This window comes from Cardiocondyla obscurior, linkage group LG10 (assembly GCF_019399895.1).
Source record: "Cardiocondyla obscurior isolate alpha-2009 linkage group LG10, Cobs3.1, whole genome shotgun sequence".
NCBI lineage: Eukaryota > Metazoa > Arthropoda > Insecta > Hymenoptera > Formicidae > Cardiocondyla > Cardiocondyla obscurior.
The window spans coordinates 298,904-311,568 of NC_091873.1; positions in this window are offsets into that span (position 1 = coordinate 298,904).

Here is a 12,665-nt window from a genome sequence, read left to right on the forward strand (position 1 = left end):
TCGCGGCCAAGAACCCTTGGCAGAAGCCGAGAACGCTCGACCCCTGTACTTAGCGACTCCTAAGGTTTTCTGTCGTCTGGAAGACTACTGAGCGGAGACCCGGTGCGGAGCTCAGTCAGTGATGGGAATTTTAGCTCCGAGCAATATCGAAGTTGCTGGAGTGGGGGATCACGCACACACGCCAGCGTCCTGTCGGTAAGCGCGCTTCGCTCGGCTTTCAGAAGAGGACAGATATATATATGTTCCGTCTTCGTCGCACCGAGGCAGCTACGACTCGTAGGCGACGAGTCGTAGCCTTCGAGTTACGGTGACTAAGGCGAGTGCTCGCATCGTGCGAGCCGCGTGAATCGCGGACACCAAGATGCATGTTTTTTTACAGGCTGTATGTTAGAATATGATGTGGTCTTCCGCACTACCCAGGAAGTGCCACTTACAGTGCGTTAGGTTTTTTAACGTGGACCTTCGCCAGTAGCCATGTTATACCACATTTCTGAATTGTCCAACACGCAAAGTGTCCGACAAACCTAATATTAAATTGTTAATAAACTGTCTAACACGCAAAGTGTCCGACAGAATGCGTATACTATATGTAGGATGGATAATTTTTTATGGGAGTAAATGAAAAAGAAGAGCGGCAATATTAATTATTTAAATTTTTATTTTAATTTTAAATTATTTAATTAAAAAAAAATTAATATATTTTTGGGCCGCCCCGGTCTCGCATGCCGCCCCGGCCTCGTCCACCGCCTCTCCAAAAGGTTCCTCGCGAACGTCCGGCCGCGTAACCTCTTTTTCGTTTTTCTAAAATGTATAAATAAAAAAATAAGTATATACTAAATATAAATAATAAATATGAATTTAAATATTGTCATTACTTTGCTGCTTCTGCTGCGGCTGCAGCTGCTGCTTCTGCTACTGCGGCTGAGGCTGCGGCTCCTTCTGCTGCTGCTGCTGCTGCTGCGGCTGCGGATGCGGCTGTTGTTGCAGTTGCAGTTAATACTGCAACTGCTTGTAATGCTCTAATAAAGCAGCCATCTGCTGCTCTACGGCTACGAGCCGCTCTAATGCACTATTTTCTAAAAAATGAAAAAAGTATTAATTTTACAATATTTTTGAAAACTTTTAAAAATAGATAATTAATTAAAAAAAAATAACAATTATGTATATTACTTACGAGGATTTTCGCTTATCTTTGCTCGCTTTTAGACGTCTACTGCTCGTTTATAACTTTGTGAGCGATTATATACAATACATTTGTTTTGCCCTAAGCTACGAGCGCTTCGTGACCGCGAGCAGAAACGATAAATAAAAAATTATTACATATACTGAAAGTACTTCTACAGTTAAATTAGTATATATTGACAGTTTATTTGCTCAGTTGTAATAGTTTTTGTGAGAAATAATTATTACAGAAAGCTGCAACAGATTGTAAGTCTTTTCAATTTATTTTTTATTTTTTTATATCTAATATTTATAATATATAAAACATTGAAATGTGCGATTTATTGAAAAAGCTAAGCGAAGCTTTGTTGAAGCTTGGCTTTCTGATGATCGCTATAAATCTTGGATACGAAAAGTTCCCTCAGATAATAGTTTATATCATTGTATTATTTGTAAAAAAGATTTTTTGTGCAATACATGTGTATCACGACATGCGGATTCTGCGTGTCATAATGAGAAAATTAATGAAACCGATTTTGAAACAAATAATGACGCGAACAAGAAAAATATTAGTTTCGGGGCACGGCAAACATTCCGACAACAATGGTTAGATATTGAAATATTTAAACCATGGTTGCGCGAAGTATCACATAATAAAAAATTATGTTTTTGTGCATTTTGTGAAATATATATGGCGGCTAAATTATCGAATATTTATCGTCATGCAGAATCCGAAGTACATATTATTAACAATGAAAATAGAAAAAAAAAAGATATAAATGATATGTGTGTGTGACGTCTCGACTTATAGATTTAGGGATTTCTAGGGAAATAGTGAAAAGGACCAGAGCGTCGATATTTTAATTCTCCACTCTAGGTACCCTAAGGTCTAGGTTGGAGTTGCTCTTCTTTAGTTTAAGGGGCAATCTGCATGCACCGATTATACCCCGGGATGGCAAGAGCCGTTTCTGCCTTATCGTAAGAAGTTACAAGAGTAGATCTTTTTATTTTAGCTTTTATTCTCCTTAGGTGTACAATTGCTAATTATCTTGTTAAATAGTTGGTCTATTGTTTTGGGAGGATTTTCGCCCAGGACTTCCACTTCGGTGTCGGAAGTAGTAAGATCGATGGTTTCGATTATTCGGGGAGGGCGGTGAACAGTAATGAAATGGCCCTTTTGAATAGTAAGAATTCTAGGGCCTCTGGGCTTCGATGGCCCAGGCTGCGGGTCTTTCGGGGCGGTCTTCTCGGGTGCCCCGAACGAACTGGGAGGGGGAGAACTTGAAGGATGGTTGGCGGCCTCCTTCTCTGCGGCGATGAGCTCCCTCAAACGCCGATAAATCTCCGCCCTTTCACGCCTTTTCTTTCCGGCTCTATATTTTTTCCTCCATACCATCTAGAATCATAATGCGTAAATGCAGACGATTTTCATCGAGCTTGCACTGTTAAGCAAATGATTTTATGGAATAAGAAAGGAGAATTGTGATGCGGAAGGTATGCCTATTGTCTTTGAATTGCATGAATCGCAGACGACTGTTCAGATCGTGGTGCGGCTATGCGTCAAAACACTAATTAAGCACATTACTCGCAGACAATTGGAGAGAAGGGAAATTGTAATGCAGAAGTGTGCAGATCGAGGTGGAGTTGCACGTATTTGCAGACAATCCTTCAGATCGTAATGCAATTGTGCATCTGCGTTTCGATTATGCACATGCTTGCAAACGATTTTAAGGAAAGGTGGAATCGTGGTATATTGAGATACAGACGATTGTAAGGAGAAGGAAATTTAATTGCGAAATGCCAGGATTCGTATTTGAGATGGCGAGTACTGCAGACAACCCTCAGGTCGTAATGCAAGCTTCGCAGCGAAAATCGAACCTGCACTGTTGGGCAATTAATGATTGAAATAAGAAAGGCTTGATTTGCGAAAAGTCAAGATTTGTTAATTAAGATGGCGAGTAATTGCAGACAACCCTCAGGTCGTGATGCACATTTCGCAGCGAAACAACAAATCTATACTATTAAGCAAATATTGAGGAATGGGAGGGATCCGATTTGCAAAATGCGAGAATTTGTATTTTGAGATGGCGAGTACTGCAGACAACCCTCAGGTCGTAATGCAAGCTTCGCAGCGGAAAAACAAATCTGCACTTTTGAGCAATCGGTTTGATAATTTATTAGGAAACAAAGGTATGGTTTAATACAGAGGAGGAAGAGAAAAACGACTTAGCGGCCAATATTAACTTTTACGCTCTAATCGTTCTCTTTAAGTCCCTAAGGCTTGTAGATGTACCAATAATTAATCACATCTATTTTTCTTAATATTAAGAGGATCGAGTTTAGAGATGGGAAGAATTATTTCAAAATTTAATCGACTTACTTTGAGTTTATTAAAAAGAAGACACGGCGCCTTTACAAATCGGATGGTTGGTCCAGACAGACGCAGCGTGATTCGGTTACAGCGGCTTCGTGACCCTCGGGTAGCTTCCGCAATTACACACTTCTTGGATTTTTGAAAAAGACTGAACGCTCGCTCGGGCCGCGGGCCCGCTTATATAGGTCTAGCATCCCTTGCATTAGACGACAGGGAAGGGGGCCTTTTGCGTCTTAGATTTTCGGTATGACGCGGCTAGCGGCGGAGAAATCGTATGGAATTCTTCGTACATGTACTGTTTATTAATTTGGGGGGTTTCGGTCCCCCTAGCGTTGATAGCGGTGCGATTGAAACCTGTAGCTCTGAATGTTATTGTTAGATATCGCGAAACTATGCGTTCCTAGAATTGGCGACTGATCTAATGCCGTGCGAAAGTTTATTCTCACGCGTTTTAAGTTTTAAGCATTCAGAGTCACAGATAAATCTTGCGGGTATATTAAAATAATTATTTATAAAAATTATGCAGGTACACATGAGAGTAAACTCGTTAATATTCTTAATTTCAATTTTTCAAAGAGAAAGATGTATGCGCTCGTGTGTACGTGCATTTACAATGGACGTGATATAATTGTGACAAGTAATTTTAATTAATAATTATCGGCGCGCTTATGATTATCGCAATACTGCGCCTGTGGAATGGCAGCGCGGCTGACAAGCATGGTTGCCAGTTAGCCATTCGGTAGGCGCTGAATACATGTACTGGGGTGCTCTCATATGGTAACATGGATGATCTCTTTTCTTAAAAGTAATTTTAATACTTAAGTAAAATATCCTTAAATAGGATCGTTCGGTATCATTAAAAGTATTAAATTTTGTAAACTCTAAGAAAAGGTGGTAGTGCTGGCGAAAGTGATTCAGTAAACGAATGTTACTTTCTGTAATCATTAAATTATTAAATTATTGAATTTTAGTTTATTCCACGTGTTCTTAGAGTTTTAATAATGGAATTTTCCTTTGGTGATCAATAGTCAGCCAGAGACATCGGCTTAGCCGTAGTGTTTATCGTATGTCAGCAGATAGAGCGCGGCGCCTCCATTTTGTGTATCTCATAAATTAAGCAATTAGGGACCGCGTGTGCGACTCGAGGATCCGATGTCTTGGGCTGTTTATTGTTCGCACTCTTGGCTTTTGGCGCCTTCTTGGCTGGCTCTTGTTCAAAGGAAAAAATACTTATTCTAATAATCTATAATTATTTGGCTGAACGCGTTGCATTTTATCAATTTAATAGAACAAGTTTTTCGAAAGCGCGAGAGTATACGGTGGTATAAGAGAATGAGTCGCGCACGGCTCATGAATTGTTAATATATGGAAAAATTATGTATTAATGTAATCAAGTTCCTTTAAATTGACATTATGCGTAAATATTTTAGAATGTCGCTGTACGTTCTGTTTTATCATTAACATATGGGTTATTGTTCTTAAAGTCTACCATAGATTATTTCTTACGGAGAGGGACCGTCTATCCAAAAGACCAGGTTGAGAATCTTCACTCTCGTGTCATTGGTCGAATCGATTTTACTAGGATCTAGGAACTTTATTTAATGGAAATTTTAATTTCTGACGTCACATGTGACAAAAATATAAACGTGGAATCACTTGTGCCGTTTGATGATGAAAAGAAGGCAGCAGAAATTCGGTATGCTGCATTTATTGCTGAAAAAAATATTTCATTCGAAAGGGCACAAGATATTCTAACATTGTTTAAAGAAATAGGAAAAGATTCTAAAATAATAAAAGGCATGACAATGAATCGAAAAAAATGTAAAAGAATTATTTCCAACGTTTTATGTCCGATAGAAACAAATCGTGTAGTTAACATATTACAAAATAATAAATTTTCAATTTTTGTAAATGAAACATCAGACATTTCGAATCAGAAATGGATGACGTTTCTTGTGCGGTATGTTGATCCTGAAACGTTAGATAGTCGTTCGCAATTAGTAAAATTAATAAATATTGACGCAAAAAATAGCAGCGCGGAAAAATTATTTGATGCATTTTTAAATGAAATGTGGAAATTGCAAATTCCATTTCAAAATATAATTGCTATGTCATGCAACAATGCACATGTTATGGTGGGCAAATATTCATCTTTTAAAACAAAACTTCAAAAGTTTTGTCATAAATTATTAACATTTTCATGCCCGTGCCATTCGGCAGCTTTAATTGCACATAATGCACGTAGTAAAATTCCAGAACATTGCGAAGAATTTGTTAAAAAAGTAGCAACTTTTATCAACAGTAGTCCGAAACGTTCGGCTATTTTTGAAGAATTTGCTATAAGTTTTCAGGAAACAAACCGCAAAATTTTAAAGTTGTCAGATACACGATGGCTTTCTCGGTATTCAAGTATTGAACGACTTCTTGAGTACTGGAATACTCTATTTCTGTTTTTAACTGAAATAGTAGTAAATGAAAAAACAAAATCTGGAGAATATATAAGGTAACTGGGGGGGTTTCTGACACTGTTGCAGTTTCTGACACTAACGGTACATTTATATTTGTAATAAATACAGTTTTTGTCAAATATAAAAACATTTACAACTAAATTAAAGAGCATTTTTTTCTGTTTTATATATATAAGGTGTTTATTTCTCCTCAGAGGTACACCGGGACTTTCGCTTCCCCAATTTTCTGTTTACAATTTCATAAAATATATTTTCAAACTTCATTTTTATCTCTAAACTATTTCTACTTTTATAATCTTCTTTCTTCTCACAGCCGTTTCCTGAAAGTAAAAACTTATATCTACGCCTTTTTCCTATTCTATTGCCTACGCGTCGAGAGAGAGAGATCACACTTCCATTCATACTTTACATTGTTTTGCCTTAATTCTACCTTAAATTCTATCTTTGGACCCCCGCTTCCGACGCTTTTTCTTTCATACTTTCAGTCACTCCTATTTTTCTCCCTTGTTCTTTCCAAATTTTCCAACCAATCTATCCCCCTACCTTCCCCTCCCAGAATTTCCTCCACCATTTCCTCCCAACTAATCTCGTTTCCCCAATCTATACACTCCTCCCATATATGTTCCCACGTTTCTTCCTTCTCCAAACATATTCTACATTTTCTTTTCTCCTCTTCCTCCCAATATTTATTTCCTCTCATTTCCTCCCCTAATCTAAATTTTGCCATTCTTTGCCATTTTTCTTCTTTCCATCCCAATTTCAAATATCCTGGTATCCCTTCCTCTTTCACTTTTTTATAATACTTATTAAATCTTGACTCTCTTATTTTTTTCCATCTTTCCTCTCTTTGCCATTCTTTATCCTTTTTCACCAAATATTCCCCCTTATTTCCCTCTTTCTCTTAAATCTTCCACCTCTTTTCCCGACCACCCAAAATTTTCAAAAATTCCTCTCTTTCTTTTTCCCATTTTCCCTTGCTTCTTCCCTCCCTTGCTCTTTCCTTCATTTCTTCCCAGCACCATTTTGTTAGAACCCCTCCTTTTCCTTCTTCTAACCTTTTTTCATATTTCCATGCTCTCATCCCTGCTCTACCTTTCAATTTATCCCTCTGTAGTTCTTCTCTCACCATATATCCTGGTACACATCTTCTTATTCCCAGTACCCATCTCAGGTATTTTTCCTGTAATATCTCCACCTCTTCTCTTTCCTTCCATCCCCATATTTCCACGCCGTAATTAATAACCGACCATACCAGTTTATCAAATAGCCATATTCTTTTACTCCAATCTTTTCCGAATTTTCTTTTACCTATACTCCACACCTGCCCCATTATTCTTGCCGCTCTTCTTACTGTCCTTTACATGCTCTTTCTGCTCTCCATTTCTCATAATTGTGTATCCCAAATACTTGAAACTTTTTACTTCCTCTATTTCTTCCCCTTTCCATACCCATTTAGTTTTTTTCCATCTTCCTCCCCCCTTTCTACACCTCATTATCTTTGTTTTCTTTACATTCACTTCCAATCCCTTTTCCTTTACATATTCTTCCATACTTTTAATCATTCCTTTCATGCCTGCCTCATTTTCTGCCAGTAGCGCAATGTCATCCGCATACGCCAGCGAGTAAACTCTCCTGTCTTTTATTCTTATACCCCCCCATCCTCCTTTTTCTAATTCTTCATCTATGTCTGCCAACAAGAGCGTGAACAAGCTAGGACTAAGCGGACAACCCTGTCTTACTCCTTTTGTTGTCCAGAAACTTTTCCCCTCTTTATCCTTCACCTTTACTTTATTCACCGTTTCCTCTAATATTTCTTCACACCTTCTTATCAATCCCTCCCTTACCCCTTTTTTCTTCATTGTTTCCACCAATTTTCTCCTGTCTACAGAGTCAAAAGCCGCTTTCATATCTATAAACACAATTACCATTTTACCTTCCTTTTCTTCTATCTTCTTATTTAGCAAATAATTTAACACATATATTTGATCCACTGTCCCCATGTCTCTTCTAAAACCGGCTTGACTCTGCGGTAAAATTTCTTTTTCTTCTATTTCCTTTCTTAGTCTTTCTGCTAACATAGATGCATACACTTTGTACGCAGTCTGTGTCAGCGTTATCCCTCTATACTCTTCTACTTTTTCCCCTTTTCCTTTTTTAAGCACCGGAACTATCACACCTTCTCTCCATTCCTCCGGCATCCCCTCCCCTCTCCATACCCTTTTGCACGTTTCCCATAATTTCTCTTTTACTTCCCCCCCTCCCCATTTCCATATTTCATTTTCTAACCCATCACTTCCTGCAGCTTTTCCTTTTTTCAACTTTCTTATTACATTTTCAAATTCCTCTCTATTTATATCTTCCTCATTGTCTTCTATTCTCTTTCCTCCTAATTCTTCTCTTACTCTCCATTCCACTCCTCCTAACATTTCCTTAAAATATCCGTCCCACTCTTCAATCTTTATTTTTTCCTCCACTTCCTTCCTTTTTTTTCTTCCTTTATTTACTACTTTCCATACTTCTCCCTCTGTTCTAATCTTTTCTATTTCTTTCTCCCATCTCACCTTTTCTTGCAATTTTTTCTCCTCACATAGTTTTTTATACTCTCTTTTCTTCTTTTTGTAATTCTCCTCACTCCCTTCCCCCTTCCTCCAATTTAACATTTCTTCTTTTACTTCACCTTTTTTCTTTTTACAATCTTCATTCCACCATCTTTCTTTTGGTTTTTCCCCTCCTCTTTTTCATTTCCTTTTTAACTACTTTCTTTGTTTTCTCCAGTTCCTTACTAAAACTTCTCCAATTTTCCTCCGTATTGATTTCTTTCTCTCTTTTTTCTTTATATTTTTCCCTGAACATTTTCCTCTCCTTCTCACCCCAAGCCAGTCTCGTGCTCTTTTTTATACCATATTTGCATCTTCTCCTCTTTTCTCCCTCCCTTTTAATCGTCACTATTAACGGTAAGTGGTCTGAGTCCACTTCTTCCCCCACCTTCATTTCTACTATTTCTCCTTTTGATTCCACATTACTGATCACATAATCTATTACTGTTTTTCCTCTTCCCCCTACATATGTCCATTCACCCTCTTCATCTCCTCTTGTACAACCATTAACTATTCCCCATCCTGCTTCTTCCAGAGCTTTACAAAATTTTTTTCCTTTTCCTGTAATTTTTTTGTCTTTTGTTTTCCTTTTTCTCTCTTCCTTGTCTTCTTCTTCTTTTTCCTCATCCCATAGCCCGCCCTCTTCTCCCGTCCTCACATTAAAGTCTCCTCCTATCAGATATCTCGTTCCTTCCTCTTTTTCATCCATCCAATTTCTCATGTTCTCTGTTATGTCTTCTAAATCCTCATTTACGTATACCCCTGCTATTTTCCACCATACCTTTCCACTTTTTATCTTTATTCCTATCATTTCTTTTCTATCTTTAAATTCTAATTCTTCCTCTCCTTCCAATTCCTCCTTCCATCCCATCACCATTCCCCCCATTGCCCTCCCCTTCTTATTTTTTTTTTCTGCCCCCTTATTTATCCATTTATAGCCCTTTGGCAGTTTACTTCTTAACCCCTTCCATTTTTTTTCTTCCAACCAAGTTTCACACATATATATCACCTCCCATTTTTCCATGTTCTTCCAAAAATCTTCATCCTTGTTTTCTATTCCTGCCACATTCCAAAAAACTATTCTCACGTTTCTGTCTTTTACCTCCGCCTTTTCCTTTCCTTTCTCCTTTTTCTCCCTTTCTTTTTCTTTTTGTCTTTTATCTTTCCTTTTTCTATTTTTTTCTTCATCCTTTTCTTTTTCTCCTTCCTCCTCTTTTTTCTCCACTTTTTCCAGCTCATTTCGTTCTCTTCTTCCGCCTCTTTTTAAAAACTTGCATTTAGTCTATCTGCTATCACCTTCTTTCTTTTATTCCCTTCTTTTTCAAATTCTTTCGCACCATCCCATTTTCTCAATTCTTCCTTCAGGTCATCCCATATCCACATTTCTTTATTTACCCATATCTTCTTGTACCCTATTTTTACCTGTTTCCCTTCTCTTTTCAATTTATCCGCTTCTCTCTTTATGAGCCATTCCACTTTCCTTTCGTATTCTGTCAGATCGTCTCCTATCCATTCCGTCCTGTCTTTTAATTTTCCCTTACATCTTAATATTTCCAATTTTTCTTTAAAACTTTCCATCTTTACCCACACCATACTATAACCTCCTTTATTTACTCCTCCTATCTGATTTACATCCTCTATCTTTGCTTTCACTCCTGTTGCTTCTATTATTTCTCCCACTTGTTCTTTCAGCGCCTTTTTTTCCTCACTTTTTATCTTTATACCTCTTATTATTAAATTGTTTTTCCTCCATTCTTTCTTTTCTCTTTCTTTTGCCATTTCCAGCATTCTCGTTCTTTCTTCTAAACTCAAAACCTTTCCCTGTATTTCTTCTGGTATTTCCAGTTTACCTCCCTCATATTTTTTTTCCTTTATTCTTTTTTCCATCTCGTCCATTCTTTTCTCTAAGTCTATCTTCTCTTTTTTCCATATTATCTTCAATTCTTCTATTTCTTTCCTTATTTGTACCTTTATTTCCCTTACTTCCTCCATCTGCGCTTGAATCCTTGCAAATCCACTTCTCATTTCCTTTATTACCTCTTCAAAACCTTCCTTGCTTATTCCCCCTTCACCTCCCTCTCCTGTTGCTTTCACCGGTGATCTGTACACTTTCACACTTTTCCTAAATCCTTCCAAGCCCTCTATTTCGCCTTTTTCTTCCTGCCTTTCCTTCCTTTTCTCTCCTTGCTTCCACGCTTCCAAAATTGGCATGCTGTTAGCCCTTTCTCTTCTTAACATCTCTACCTTTGCAGGCCTTCCCATTTTCTTTTTTATTTTCTCTTCTCCTTTTTCCTCTTTTCTTTCCTCATTTCCACTCTCCACATTTCCTTTTTCCTGTTCGCTCATTTTTCAATTTTCCTTATCTCTTTTCTCTTTGTCTTTGATACCTCTACCTCTCTCCTTTGCCCCCTTGCCTTCCTCTTTTCCTTTGTCTTACCCACGGTTTTTTCCCGTCACCGCCAACCTAACCTCAAAATGAACTCCTCTTTTTACCTTCCCCGATTTTTCCTTTTATTCTTACCTTTGCTCTTTCCCTTCACTTGCCCTCCTTAAAAACCCTTCCCTCTTTCCCTCAAACCAACCCTTTACCTCTGAAAAACTATTTTACTCCCCCGAAACCTTTTTCTACATGCACTCGCTCAGACACACAACCGTTCGCTCTGCTATCGGAAACGAAAGTCTTTTTCTGTTTTATATTGTACAGATACTTTTTTTTTTTTTAATTTTGTATTTAAATTATTAAAGTAAAATGAGCGACTTGTGCTTTTCAATGGCTGTTGAACGTCACTTCTAGTTGACACGTTACAATAACAGCGATTGAAAAACTGCATATTTTTAGTATTAATAAGTATTCAAATAACATAAAAGTTATGTAACACGTTCAGCATGAACCAGATTATTGATCAGACATAAAATAATTTATCTGTATATTATTTTTTCTTTTAAATTCTCAATGTCATTAAGTGCATCACGTAATAACGGTTAGATGTAGTTTTTGACACTACATATATAACCTTTATACTTTTCGATTATGACATTTCAAAGTGTCAAAAACTGAATAATCGTAGCATCAGAAAGTACCGCATGAATGTCAGAAACTGCATACTTGTTAGTGTCAGAATCTGCAATAGAGCGCTTCATAAGTGTCAGAAACTCAGGCAATAAAAACCATTAATAAAATAATTATTTATTTTAAAAATCTAAATAATTAAACTGAAACTAAGGGTGAATCTCACTAAAAAATATTTAATACATGTGTTAAAATTATTCGATTTTAATTTGATAATTTATTCCGTTCGTAAATAATATAAAACTAGAGTCGGTGCTCTAAAGATGTCAGAAACCCCCCCAGTTACCTTACTTTCTGTAATGCAAAAACCTGATACAAAAGCTTACCTATTATTTTTAAAACCTATTTTGTATCATTTTAATTCTTTCAATCTCTTTTTCCAAAGCTTAGAAACAAGAATCCAAGTATTAAACAGAAAATCTTTAGAATTTTTATGTGGCATTTGTAGAAATTTTTTAAAACTTGAGCTATTAAGCAGTTTAAAAGAAATTGATATGCCAGAGTTTGATAAAACAGAAAATCAAATTTCAATAAATGAAATATATTTAGGAGAAAAATGTCGAATATATCTAAATAATTTAATTACGGAAGGACATGCAGACGTTGTTGCCAACATTCGACGAGATTGTTTGCAATTTTACGTAACAGCTGCACAAGACATTTGCAAAAGGCTACCAATACGTGATGCCTTTTTATCAAAATTAAAAGTTTTTGAATTTAATACGGCTTTACGCGATAGTAATAGAGAAAGTTCATTTCGTGATGTCTCTTATATCGTGAGCACCTTTGGAGACTTTGATGAAAAAGATTTGAAGAAAGAGTGGTTTGCATTATACAAAGATTTTTCAGAATCAGATAAAGATTTGTTAGCAATATTAGAGTTTGATGAATTGTGGAAAAAAATTTTAAAAAGTCATCGATATCCTAATTTGAAGTCTGTCTTGAATGCTGTTAGATCATTGCCAAATTCAAATGCCGATTCCGAAAGAATCTTT